This window comes from Ruditapes philippinarum, unplaced genomic scaffold, assembly GCF_026571515.1.
Source record: "Ruditapes philippinarum isolate M1 unplaced genomic scaffold, ASM2657151v2 ctg25799_1_1_1_1, whole genome shotgun sequence".
NCBI classification, from domain to species: Eukaryota; Metazoa; Mollusca; class Bivalvia; order Venerida; family Veneridae; genus Ruditapes; species Ruditapes philippinarum.
In genome coordinates this window covers 1-15376 of record NW_026853288.1, presented here as the reverse complement: position 1 = coordinate 15376, position 15376 = coordinate 1, and the positions used below count along the sequence as shown (strand labels likewise).

Genomic DNA, 15376 nt, shown 5'->3' with positions numbered 1-15376 from the left:
TTTTATTATTCATTTTTATTTAATTTTTATTTTGCTTTTATTTCTTAAGGTACACTTTAATGTCGGTAATATGTTATAACAGAAGGCATAAGAACAAATACAGATAGGAAGATCTAAGTTAACCAATCTATGATAATCGCTTTAACAAGATAATTAATCCTATTTCAGACCTTTCGATAGTAAATGTTACAAAAGAAATTTTAACACTATCAGTAACCATAAGCTGATTTGTCTTGAACTTACAGGGTTTCAGTTAATACTTTTATTAACAAGTAAACATTGTTTCATTGGATGATTCCAAATTTCGTTACACGAAATTAAAATTGATTGGTTAACTTAGATCTTCCTATCTGTATTTGTTCTTATGCCTTCTGTTATAACATATTACCGACATTAAAGTGTACCTTAAGAAATAAAAGCAAAATAAAAATTAAATAAAAATGAATAATAAAAAATAAAATCAAAAATTTTAATGCATAATACAAGTATAATTTTAATTTGATAAGCCCGATTACATTTATTATATGTGTTATTTCCTTCAACATCGACTTTCAGCATGTTATAGGTTTTGAAAAGAAGAGATTCTTTTTTACATGTCAATAATTTTATCCAATATTTTACCATTATTAATTGCCTATGAATGTTCATCGGGATTTTAGGTAATTCGCCGTAGAGAGCGTCTAAATTTGTAGAACGTTTGACAGATAATACTTTTCTACAGAATTTGGAGTGAATTAGGTCAACATCAGGTCCGACATGATGACCCCAGATTTCAGCCTCGTAATTTAACGTAGAAGCTACCAATGAATCGAATAAGACACGGGTAAATCAGAACAGAACAGAACAAATATTCTATTATTTTCAGACTTGAGCATATGCTCCCCATCTTAACAGAAATACAATATATATCAAGGTATTACATAAACATTAGAAAAGCATGAATATTCTTATATATATACATATCAGTACATAATTATTTATAATGAGAGTGATATAATATAATGGTTATTTATACAAAGTCGGATTACAATTATATTATTTTCTTAAAATATCGAACAATTGTTATCCCGGCAAGAGAAATGCACTTGTTATACTTTTAAGGCTACTAAGTATTTCTAGAGCAATATAATATTGAAACAAAAGCAATAAACTATAGTACTTCTTTGGAATATATTACTATTACAGACTCAAATAATTTATACCATGAGACTATGTTAACAAATTTCTCCTTATTTTCAATGCACAATTCAGATAGCAAGGTAGATTGTTCAAAGTGTGTACATTCTTTGATTTAAACAACTGAGTGAGTTTAAACACACTAGGACGTTCGTAATAATAATTGTCTATATATCGTTTTCTTACACTTTTATACTTTGTACATGTTAAAATAAAATGATATTCATCTTTAATGTCATTTGATCCACATACTTCGCAAACTCTCTCGCTCCTTTCTATCCTATTCTGTCCGTATCTACCGGACTCAATACGTAGTTTATGTGAAGAGAGTCTAAACTTGGTTAAAACTTGTCTACACTTTTTTGATCTAACAACACTCAGGTAATCCTCATACACAAAGTCTTGTTTAACATTCTTATACACAAATAAAACACTATTGTTAGTCAAACTACTATTCCAGTCCCGCACAAAAGTATCTATTAACCGCTGCTTAAAACGTGTAATGAAACAGTTAATATCAACATTTTGTGGTGATTCCCAAATATAGCCGAAACCATAGCTATATAATAATTTCTTTACGTTATGAGCCCGGTTTACCTTTTTATCTTCCAGCATCAAATCATAATTTTTTTCTAATTAATAATTCTGATATAGCGATTAATATATAAAGGAAAACGTGCAAGTTGACAATTTAACATTTACAATATTTACAAAATTTAAGATGTATTCTCTCAATTTCTTGACATTTTGTATAACCCCATACTTCAGCAGAGTTATTTAAAATAGAACACAAAAAGCGTCAAAAAGGCTGCACATAGTTTTGGGTGTAAAATCAAAATCTTTAGTATTTGATATTATTAAATAAGGTATTCATTGCTTTAAGCGATTTTCCAACTAGTATTTGTACATTCGAATCAAAACGACCGTTAGAATTAAAGACCGTGCTTAAGTAATTAAAGTTATCCACTATCTCGAGACGTTTTCCGTCATAAGTCCATTGTTCGCTATTTTTCAGTCTTCCCCTCCGTCGAAATACCATCACTTTAGTTTTGGTTAATCAAGTTGGTTAAAAACAATAAACATATTGTGTAATGAGTAATAATAATAATAATAATAAAGACTTTATTTAACGAGAGAACTTATTTGAACAAACATATCAATCTTCCATGAGGCCCTCAACAAGGAACAATATAAATTTAACATAATTATTCAAACTATAAAAATGCATAAATGTAAAAACATACAGGAGATTATCAATTTGTAAACATCAATGTGTGATAATACCTCAAGTATAAGGTTTTAAAATGGTTAACAGATGTAGCAGACTTAATATAATCAGGAAGGCCGTTCCAAATACAAGATCTAGAATAAATGAAAGACTTACGAAATTGTTCAGTATTTGGTCTAGGGGTATAAAGTTGAAAATCAGATGATGAACGCAAAATGCGAGTATGAACATCTGACGATAAAATGAAATTATTCAATAAATAGGAAGGCGCCTGATTATTCATTATTTTAAACATCATAATTATAGCTTTTTTGAAAAACAACCCTTTGTAAAAATGTCATCCAGAGGAGTTCAGAAAAAAAGTTCAGCAGATGGAGTGTCATGATCTTTGTCTAGAATGAGTCTTGCAGCTCACTTTTGGAACTTAATGAGTTTATCTTCTAGAAAAGACGTACAGTGACCGTTAATTATGCAACAATAGTCAAGATGTGGTAAAATATATGCATTGTAAATATTTTACGTACAGGAAGAAGAAGAAGAAGAAGAATGATTTTATTTCCAACTTGTACACAACATATCGTTGTACAATATACATTTACAAAATACATGGCATATGGTCACTATGATTGACAATGTTAACATTTTGTATCAGCAATCAATAATGTTTAAGTAAAGTTTATATATGTTAAAGACTAAATAAGTATGTGTATGTTCTTAAGACATTACCTTAGAAAATATGTACTTAAGTATTCATCTTAGAAAAAGAAAAATCAAATTTGAAAATAAACTTAAGTAAAGTGAAGCAATACTTTCTATCAACAGGCCCGTCGTCACGATTTTGTGATTGGTGCGACCAACTTTGTTGGTTTGAGCCAATCTAGGGGGGTACGGGGGCATCCTCCCCCGGAAATTTTTTTATTCTAGGATGCTCTCAGGGGCATTTTCCCGTATATTTGGCACAGTTTACAGCCTGCCGCTCGTACATGTTATAGTAATATATGTCAACGATTTTTTACATTTTTAAGTGCGCCGTAAGTTTTAAGGGTGAAATTTAAGGTTCGTATAACGGACGGACAGGTGTACATAAAATGAATACAGTACATGTCATTGATATTTGGCAAATGAAAAATAAACAATAACTGATGTTATAATTCTTTAGATGCATTTTTATCTGATAATTATAAATAAACAAATACAAGAAATATTACAGTACGTGGATTATTGTTTAACATAAATCACACAATGGTATAGGCTTAAATATCAATCGATGACATGATGGAAGAATAGTACATTACGAGTCACTAATAACCACTTTCTGTTTAGCAGTAACTTGTATTTTGTTCACAATAATCTTACACAACACAGAGTTTCATTTTATGTAAATTTTCCAAAAACACATCGCCATCATTCTGTGGTGGTAATGAACTCATCGGCAATAACACGGTAGTTAAGTGAATCTGTCCTGTACTCATGAATATTGTAACACCATTAGATTGTTCAAACGTACATGAGACATTGTCGATCTCAGGTATGTCTTTCTTCTTTCTGAGCGCCAAGAATGTCCTTTCACTTGTAGCATTAGTAGCAGGCATTTCTAACAAAAATATTAAACAACACAACGACCTCAGAGAACAGTGCTCGTTTTAGCACTGACTGTTCTGACACAAATTTCAAAACGTCAGGTAGAGTAACAGTACTATTTTCTGATTTGTCAAAATGTGAACGTAGCAGGTAAGGCCTTAGCTGCACCTCTAAGATGTCTCTGTTAATGTCGTTACCATAGGAATTTCAAAACAAAACCAAGTTCTCTAGTGTACTCGGTCTTCAAAGGTTGTGCGACCTTAGTACGTAAATCCTCCACGTTCTGAAATACGGGATATCCCGGTTGGTCAAATCTCACTTTAACACTGGCCATGGCAAGATCGATTGTAGGCCAGAACACGGTTGCCGTATAGAATCAATAAAATGTTATCAAGTTCTCGGAGAATTCAGGCATACTAGTTTAAGATTTTCTTAACGCATATTGCAAATCGCATGCACTGTTTTTTTTTTTTTTGTTATATCATAATATATATAACATGATGAAAAAATGTACTCACAATGTTCGTTTTGGAAACGAAAATGATATTGGTTGATTTGGTTCCGATGGAATTGTGTCACACATAATGATAGTTTGCTATCTTAAGCTATTCATATTAAGATACTTGTATGTGAACTGAAGTAAATTTTTTAGAAATTGTGATGTTATATTTTAAATAAACATATAATATATATATATATACTGTGAACTGTCCGAAGCCACGTCGATGTCAATTAATGCCAATTAAGATAACTTAACGCTTGACTTCGTAGGACTCCTACATATACCTGGTCAATTAACAGTGTCCAGTTGTTTCTTCACGTCAAGTTTGTATATTACCGCGCATTGCATGAGGGGCCAGTCAAGTGTCAAATTGCTTATCAGCGATGCGTGTTTTTTTTTGTTTTTTTTACTCATTTTTGGCCAAAATATTGGTCCGGCCAAGGCCGGACCGGCCGGACCATCGACGACGGCCTTGAATCAATTGAACAATCATACATGTTAGAAACAAGAAAAATATTACATTCATTCGTATGTAATACAGGTACGATTGCATACTACTTTTTGTGAAGACTTTATGTTTGCTGAATGTAAAATGGACAAACATGTCATGAGATATTTTAAACATTTTCATGGAATGTAATTAATGTATCATCATATTAAAGTTGCATGCCTTCAGATGAGAAAAATGATTTCAAGGAAATCAAAATATGAAAAGAAAATTCACGGTCAATTGAGTGTGAAGCATAATCACAAAATAAAATTACAGAAATTAAAAACCTTTTTAATACACTTAAGGTAGAATTTCATTGTAAATCATAGTCACAGATTTGAGATATGATTATTTATTCATATTAACATCATTATTGGTTATATATTGATAAAAAAAACCCGAAAGACACAGTTTGTAAATATTTATTACAATAAAATATGAAAAAGGTATTTTCAATCCTAAGCGACGCGCCGAGGTTAGCTATAATTAAAATTCCCGCGCAACGTCGCGGTGGTGATTGGGATAATCACTTGATACTGTAAATGGCAGCCATTTTACGATATGAAAATGCCTGGCCCTCCTCGGACAGTTTATCCTGAAAAAAACTTGCAATTCAAAGTTTGTTTGCTACATAAAGATTATCGATTTACTCTTTGCACACTTTTTCTCTGCCTGATTGTAATAATATAGATGTGTTTTCATTGGCTTAAACCATCACGTTACCAATACACATGTAGGTGTGAACTAATTTCGTGTTCATTAAAATTATTCTGTTAATAGACATAAAATAATCTTATTTACAAATGAATTGATAAAACAGCAATCCCAGAAGCATTTAAGATAATAACAATCACTGGAAAAAAAATAAATGCATATAAATTGTAAATTTGTGTATAGTCCAGTCAGTCTGTAAATCGACCTCAAACAAATTGCAACAGAAAATATTTTACCTGGTATAGAAAGAATATGGAATAACATGAATCATATCAAAAGTCTAGCAAAATCTAAGTTGCGCAACATAGAAAAAAACGGGTTTTTATCGCGTTATTTTTTGTGATTTTTTTCTGACGACAACGGTCTTCCATAGGCGAACAAAGCGTCTCCGATACTCAGAATAGCGACTGCATAATGGGGACAACAACAACAAAATAAGTGTAAACAAAATAAATGTCAGTAAAGTACACTGTAAAGTGGGTTGGTATATATTCCTTAAAATATTACAGATCATAATAGGAATTATTAATGTGGGGTCGTATGTTTATTATGAGTACTGTATTTGTTGAAAATTATTACTTGTTTTACTAGTTCTTTATCCGTTGAAGGTCAACAGGTGTTTCAAGCGATCTGTATTATACTTTTCATGGAAAACAGTTTAATTTATATAAATAACAACTCTGATTAACTCCTGTCTTAGTAAACATTCAAAAACGGCCTAAAAATGTGTATTTATAACAAGTTAATTTCGACAGTATTTTTAAACTATGGAACGCCATTATCACTTTAATTATGACGAATCACGTTAAATAAATTCTGAATACTTTAATCATGTTTTATTGTTAAATGTGTATTCTAGGTTGTTTTTTTTATATTTTTTAATAGTTTTTTAAAATTGTTTTACATATATAATGTATGTAATGTTATTATTATTTCAGGGGTACCGCTTTGATGTAGTCTTCATTGATGTTTGCTTGATTTTGAAAATAAAAAAAAATCCAGTAAACTATATGTACACTAAATGAGTAAGTTTACTTTCCTGTGCTTATATTTGTAATATTTTTACATATATAACACAAATATCAAACATTATCTTTTACTAGTTTAAGTGAATATTAAACATGGAGGAAATAGAGCGTCGTATGCATAATTCAATATATCTAAAATTATTTTCAGTTTTTAATAGACATAGAAGAATTTATACATGAAAAGGTGGCATGAAAAATTTATCAATAAACAAACGTGATTTCTAGTTATGGTTCATGATTGGCGATGTGTACTGTATGAGTTCAAGGTAAACATGCACAGTTGATCCATAATTTAAAAGAAAATCTTTTATGCATACAATAGCACCTGCGCGAATTTGAAAAGTGCATTACGTGTATAAGATTAATTCACAGCGATATATCAAACTCCTCGCAGCGGTTACTTCCCCTGATCAGTACAGTAACCACTGCCACCACAAGTAAATTCGGTCGAATATAGCCGGATATATTTTTTTCACTTTTAATTTTAAAATAGAATACTTTATATCATTTTAGTTTTCTTTCGTTAAATAGTTATGCTTAATGTACAAGAAAGTAAAAAATTATACGTTTAAAAATTATTTTGTAAACATAACGAAAGATATTTTCACTGTGACACCGTATGCATAGTAACAACCAGTAAACAATGGCAGAATATAAACAGTTATTGAACGATTGCACAAAAAGATTTGATCCGGCACTTGTTTTAAAGTGATAACAAATTGAGTGTCTTGAACTTATTTTGTGTGGTAAGGATGTAATTATAAATCTGCCAGTTTGATATGGGATCCTTGGCGTTCTGAAACTGGCCGCCATGTTTTTGTCACATGATACAACTATCATCACGTGATTTCAGTGGTGTCAGTGGTTAAAGTAGCAAAGCGTGACGTAACCGCTGTGAGGAGTTTGGCGATATATTAGTATTTCTTTCGGAATGCACACCTAAGTTGATTATAGTATAATTTTATCACTTTTAAAATAAAAATTTAAGCAAATACATGTAACAATAAAAACATCTGTGTATTCTATAGAACCTTATTTCACGTAAATATGAAAATAAGATTCTAATCCTTTCAAACTTGAAGTAATTTCTATGTTACAGATTTCATCAACACACCAGAGCCAATGGGTATGCCCGATCATGTGTTCTGAGGACACTGTGATGTATACGACTTAAAGGTAAAGATGCATAGTTGAGACATTTGTTTCACAAAATCACTTTAATGATATTTTTCATATAAGCAAACTTTTAAAGTGTGTCATAAGTTCCATATAGTTACATATCAGTACAAATATTTTTGAATGCATGCACGGATGGGCATTAGAAATGCTTAAAATTGAAAGGTGACATTTTTAAACTCAATATGTGACTTTATCTTTACGTTACTTCCAAACACTTTAACCAGTAGGTATTTAATATTTTTATAATTTTAGATTAAAACCTTAGAAAATAATAATAAATCGGCAAGCCTTGTTACCGCCCAATGGGCGGGTCACCTCGGGACGGATATTCCGATCCGAACCGCAAACATATGTCAGATATTTTTTCTTGCATATTTTACGATATAACATTATATTTTGAATTCTTTATCTTAATTTTCAATGGGAATTTATGCTATTACAACCGAAGCTATTTTTGTACAACAGCGTATGAAATTAGAACTTCATTCATAACGGCAAAATTACGTCATTGTACAGCACGCGACTCATGCCCGACCCCCTATGCCAGATGAAATTTCCGGCATGGGTAATACTAACGGAAACGCCAGTCTGATATGCAAGAAAAGTGTGTCATATCAGCAACTTTGATCAAATAAATACACCTAAAACATTTTAAGGAAAGCCTTTTAGGAAAAATACATCTTATAATAACACGTACTGTTCTGGGATAACTGAAACAATACGTTATCAGCTACCAATAACCAGAATACAAGAATACAAGGGATGATCCAGAAATAAACAATAAATTCAATAATATTTATTCAAAGTTCATATAACAAACACTTTATTACTGCGTAATATATCCTCTTTACAAGGAAACAAGAATATGATAATTAAACACAGTATGCCTACCATATAAGCAAACATAGTATTTGTCACATTATGCAAAAATGGTTGATGTTCTATTGTTCTTATACATAGGGAATCCTCCCGATGCCATTCACTGTAAGTGTACTAACAACCTAAACCTATGACTATTGAACTGCTAATTGCTTTGATTGCTGTGATTCATACACATGATCATCTTAAAGTTTAAGGCATAAAATATATGATTCATTTCATTTCATTAGATAAAAAGTGCATGTAAAAGAAAACAAATAAAGTATGAAAAACAACACATAATCGTCAATTAGAATTCATTTTTTTAAATCGCATTGAAATTGTGCAAGGCCGCATATGACAGCATATTTGTATTTTTCAATCGCCACAGCGACGGAGAACGTTAACTTCACGCGTATTCTTCTATGCCGCAAACGATATGTATTTATCTTTAAAATTACTCAAACAGTCTGGTAAAAAAACTTCTTTACCCCTCAAAAAGTTTTGCATGCATGACTAACAAAATACTTGTGTCGAATTTCTTTTATGATTTATCATATTAGATGTTTCTATGGTAGGCTGTCTAAACAGTTGACAAATGTTTATGAAAGTGCCGTTTTCCGACGCCTTAATGAAGACGTTTTTGCATAAATAAACGTTGCAATTACAAATGATTACACAATAATACAATGTTCAAACGACGTAAAATTTTAGCAGGCTTTACATTAAAATTCGGCAAATATTGGACATGATCCCTTTTTGTGTCGGGCACTTTGGTGTATTATAAATTTCAACGAACGTCGTGTTCTTTGAGTTGCGCTGCTGTGGCGTATCCATGGTTATTTAAGGCGGCCTGAGACGGTACTGGATGTTTATAATCAATTATATTTGGCAATTAAATAGAAGAAACATCGATCTTTTCGCATTTATAAATTTAATGAAGAAAACATAAAAAAGTTATCAGAATTATAAACAAATTTTGGGTAATTCTGGATCAACCTCCATATATTGTAAAAAACATATTTTATAAATCTTACAATATCAGTTATTGTTTGTTTTCAAGATGAACTCCTGTCGGATTTGTTAACGGCTGTTTGATGATCATACAAAGACAGTTAAAGGCAACGAAAAGGAATGCAAGGGAATAAATGCTGCCAGTGAGAAATAAAATGACAGTTTAAAAGTTGAATCGGAATAATATATTCACATTGAGTGTAGAAAGATGTACTGTAACCCACATTACACTAAAAGAGACACTAAGACAGAAAAAGTAAACACTGATGCCACCATTAACACCATTGAGATCAATGACTGATAAGTTTTCATACAAAAAAGATTGTTTATATTGTGGTCAATCTGTAATAAGTCAGGGTAAAACAAGGAAGTGTGATGTTTCGCCAGTAAGGACAATATATTTAACCTACTATTTTGAATATAAGCATACAGAGGAATGACTGTTTGTCTGATACAGTGAGAGCAAGGATAGAACAGGTTCACGACTTGCTTGTAACCGATGCTCTTTACCATGAAACATGTTTATGCTCCTCTAATTTCAGAACTGGAAAAGATATACCAGAAGAATTTCAGGTGCTACCATCTAGTGATAAAAAGTGAAAGATTGGTCGACCAGAAATTACAGAAGCGGGTGACGCTTTGTAAAAGTCATGACATTCTTGTGCTTATGCTTAGCGAAGATATTTTACAAATTAAAATTTGCAAATATTTTTTTTTTACATTTTATGCTCAAATGTATCAAATATTTGAAATTGACCTTCCAAAAGGTCAATGTCACCTCTTTTGACGCAATGTCATGATGTTATATAATGACTCAGAAAAAAATACAACAGATGTGCTTGAAAGTATTCAAGTTATTATAAAACTCAATATTATTATCATAGATAATATAAATTTCCTAAATGTTTCTTTATTTTGTATAAAATTACCCCACCCACTAGCTGTACAATGTTAATATAAATATTTCAATATATGCATTAAATATTGATGGAATGTAAATTAAATTCATAAAACGTTGAAACTTGACAGTTTTCACATGTACGTAAACCATTATGTATTTTCTGTTTAATATCATATAACATAGAGCTTTCAATAAATTGTTGATCTACAGCAATGTAAAAATATAATATTACCCCACCCACTTAAGTTAATTAATAAATTTTAGAAAGGTAAAAGTAGTTTCTTTAAACGAAAACAACTTTTTGATTACTTTATGTTACTATAGGGATAGATTAAGCTATATTTTTATGCATATTATATATAAAACTGATTGGAAAATTGTATGTGTGTACTACATTGAGTTCAAATTAAAAAAATAAATACAATGATACCCATATATTTTATCTCAATTTTTGAAAACATTCCCCAATTTAGATTTTTCTAGACTTTTGATATGTTATACAATATAGGTCTGGGGTTTCAAAACACTCAAAATATTTTCTGTTGCAATTTGTTTGAGGTTTGGCTCTATTTTGAGCTAGAATGACTGGACTAGTATGACAACTCACCCCCTAAACAAAATATAAAACAGAATAGACTCAACCAAAACAAGCGCCTGCTTCTTCACCTAACTATGTAGTTGCATGACCATGATTAGCAATAGCAAACCAAATCTAAGAGATAAACCTATTGTAAAAATAATACTATGACCACAGCAGATTTCGTACAGAAAAATTTTCTAGAAGTAATTTTTTTTACATTTTTTACATCAAATATTATTTTTAGCAGTAAAGAAAAACAATTTATAAAAAGTACTTTTGGAGAACGAACGGAATATCATATAGTCGTTGATAATATGGACATGTCCTCAGCATGTGTTTCAATCAATAGTTATACATGATTAAGTAAAGTAGACATTATGCATGTGTATGCCATAAAAATATTACTTTTGGTATTTATTGAGAAAAAGACAACAATCTATAGGAAAGTACTATTGTAGCATCGACCACAGATATATGTTTAATACGTTGATGTCGGTTAAGGCCGTGACAAAAAATAAAAACACAACGATTTATAGTTGATATTGCTTATCACTTAAGAAACGTATATATTCAAACTTTAAAATTAAACTGCATTATTACTGTATTGTATAATTAAAAGCAGCTCTGTGCGAATACGACTCGCTTGGTAAATATATTTCGCCAGGTTTCTGGTGATAACTTTATTTTGAGCAGATACTAATTGTACGAATTTGTGCATATTTGGGCGCCTGTAAAAATATTGTTTAATGTATTTATGACGCAAGGTTTCATAGACTTTGCAAATTATAGTTAAGTGGTATTCATCCTCAATTTCTTGAGAATCACAAAGCTGACAAACTCGCTCGGATCGTTCTATGCGATTTCGACCGTGCCTACCAGTTTCAATGCGCAGCCTATGTGCCGATACGCTTATTCTTGTCAAAGACTGACGTAAATACTTAGAGTTTATTACATTAAGATAGTCACTGGTGACGAACTCATCTTTAAGGTATACATATAAAGTGTTCAGAACATTATTTGCTTGCAAATCAGCTCGCCAGCTCTGTACGTAACAGTCAAATAGCAGTTGTCTAAATAAAGGTAGGAAGAGTTTGGCATCTACGTTATCTTGATTTTCCCAAACGTCAGAAAACCCATACTGATTGAGTAATATCTTGACTCTGCCAGCCCAACTTACTGTATTACTATTTAGGCATCTTTTCAACGATTCGTCATATACGCGTTTAATTATAATGTTATCCGTCGTAAGAATTTGTAACCAATACTTAATAATCTGATAATATCTTGTAATATGCAGCGGATACCGCGCTAGTTCCCCATATACGGCTGCATTACTAGTTCTTTGTTTGACTCCCAAGATTGACTTGCAAAAACCTCAAGTGCACGCGTTCTATTTCCTTTGTTTTCGAGAAACCCCAAATCGGACAGGCATAGTTTAAGATCGAACCGACAAATGCATCAAAAAGTTTCATAGATAACGATGAGTTTAATTCATATTTATTGATATTGTTTAAAAGTATGTTTGAAGCTTTAAGCGCCTTTCCAATAACGTACTGATTATGCAAAACGAATGAACCGGTATAATTAAACACGATCCCCAAGTAATTAAAATCATTTACTACTTCAAGAGGTTGGTTGTTATAATACCAGCGCTCTTCTTGCTTAACAGGACCCCTTTTACGGAACACTACGACTTTGGTTTATTCTATATTAACTTGAAGTCCCGAGTAATTGCAATAATCATATAATTTGTTTAAACTAGTCTGTAAGTCCTGCACAGAATTACCAATTAAAACCATATCGTCTGCAAACATTAGAAATGTTACACAAATATCATAAATTGTTAAACCAGACGAACGAGTTCGTATCTTGCAAAAATAGTTCTAAATCCTCTAGAAATAACGCGAACAAGGCAGGAGAATTATTAAGACCTTGTCTTAGACCGATTGATATTTCGAAGAAGTCTGAGTACTTATTACAACTTTTAACGCACGATTTTACTACAGCATACATTGCCCTAAACGTTTGTAGAATTTTGCCATCGATGCCCATATTGAAAAGTTTGAACTACAGTGCATTGCGGTAGACGGAGTCGAAGGCTTTCTGCAGATCAATGAATGCGCAGGGCAGTCTCAACTTTTGTGATAAAACGTGTTCTATTAAGTTATGTAATACAAAGGCCTCATCAACCGTACTCCTATCCTTTCTAAAACCAAACTGAGCGACTGAAACAAAATTGTTTTTTTCGAACCATTTTTCAATTCTACCTGTCAGTATATTTGTATATAATTTTCCCAGATTGCTTAATAAAGTGATCCCACGATAATTATTTGGCAAATTTTTATCCCCCTTTTTTAAGATAGGCACTATAAATCCTTGAGACCAGGATTCTGGGAATTGTCCAGAATTGAACACTTTGTTGAATAAATCAGTAATATGGCTACCAAGTATATCAATTGTTTCTATTAAATATTCGTTAATTAAGTGATCACTAGGACACGATGATTTGTTGCGCTTAAGACTTTTTACTGCTGCGATAACCTCTTGTAGCGATATAGGGACATTAAGTTCACTGAATGTTGAATCATTCACATTAAAATCAGAAGTTTCGTTGAAAGTTTCAACAATATCAATGGAAGTTGTCCTAATATCACTAAATAATTCAGAGAAATATGTCTTAAACTCACCCGGCGATATATTACCATTTGAATTATTTTTTGCCTTAAAATGTTTCCAGAAGTCACGAGGCTTTTTATTTTTTAGATCAGTCAATTCCCTTGATTTCTTTATTTTATGTGCACGTTTCTTTTTGCGTGAAATATATTTGAAACGCTTCCTTGCGTCGCACAACTGCGTTCTATTATAATCAGACTTGCAGTTATTAAATAATATTAGTGTGTTTTTATATTCAGTTTTAAGCATTAAACATTCATCATCGAACCATGGAGAACTATGATCACGTGGCGTGTTCCTATTATTTGAATTACCCTTATATTCTTTTGTAGAACAGGTATAGATATGAATAATTTATTCGAGATAATAAATGTAACAATGAGTTACATTTTTTAAGAACATTATCAATATGGCTTTGCAAAGACAAGGTGTTATTAATTGTAATACCCAATAATTTTTCTTCAGAGCTACAAACAATTTGCTCTGTTTTATATGAAATACAAGAATTACTTTCATAAATATAATTTTGCTTGTGTTTTGAGGAAATTAACATGACCTTAGTTTGGTTAACATTGATAGACATGCGATTAAAATCACACCATTTGTTGGCATTTAAAAGATCATGAGTCAGAGATTCAACTACTCTGTTAAGGGATACATCAGAGGTTGGTGTCATCAGCAAAAATATCAGTTTCTGTTTTTTCCATAGTCAAAAGCATGTCATTGATATAGATTAAAAACAGTATAGGCCATGGGGAACTCCAGTAGTTACTGAATATAAATTACAAATTAACATATGAAAAGTTGAGACATTTATCGTTAACCGATTTGGACATTTATGAACACCTAATTTGTTGTGACATTTTTCGTTAATTTTTGGACATTGTTCGTTAAAGGAGTTTTGGACATTTATCGGCGATTGAGACATTTATCGTCAATTTTTGGACATTTATCGTCGTTTGGACATTTTTCGACGTTGGGACATATATCGGCGCTACAATTGTTTACTTGAGCATAAAACTGCACCCTCATTGCTCGGTACCGGTTGGTTCCAAGAACAAGATTAAGTGTGCGTTTATAAACTGATTAACAATCGAACAAAACTCATTTCTGTATTAACTATCATTCTCGTGAGGTCTTCCTCCACCAGTTAAGCTTGAACGTCGCGATATGACCTATACTGTGTCGATGTGACGTAAAATCCAAAACAAAAAAAAACAAAAACAAAAATTACGCCTTTTCATAACGCCATGTCAACATTACGCCTTTTCATAACGCCAGGTCAACATTACGCCTAATTACTATTACACCTTGTCAACATTACATGTACGCCTAATTACCATTACGCCTTTTCATAACGCCATGTCAACATTACGCCTAATTACCATTACGCCTTTTCATAACGCCATGTCACCATTACGCCTTATTACCATTACACCTTTTCGTAACCCC

At 31.7% G+C, this 15376-nt stretch overlaps 1 long non-coding RNA gene across 1 annotated transcript; it reads left to right on the top strand.

Annotated features, from left to right (window-relative positions):
- Window positions 1-5876: 5876 nt before the first annotated feature.
- LOC132736405 (uncharacterized) lies at window positions 5877-11262 on the top strand. The gene is made up of 3 exons (XR_009626570.1): window positions 5877-6716; window positions 7819-7895; window positions 9820-11262. It is a non-coding gene; the product is annotated as an uncharacterized LOC132736405 (long non-coding RNA).
- The last annotated feature ends 4114 nt before the right edge of the window (window positions 11263-15376 follow it).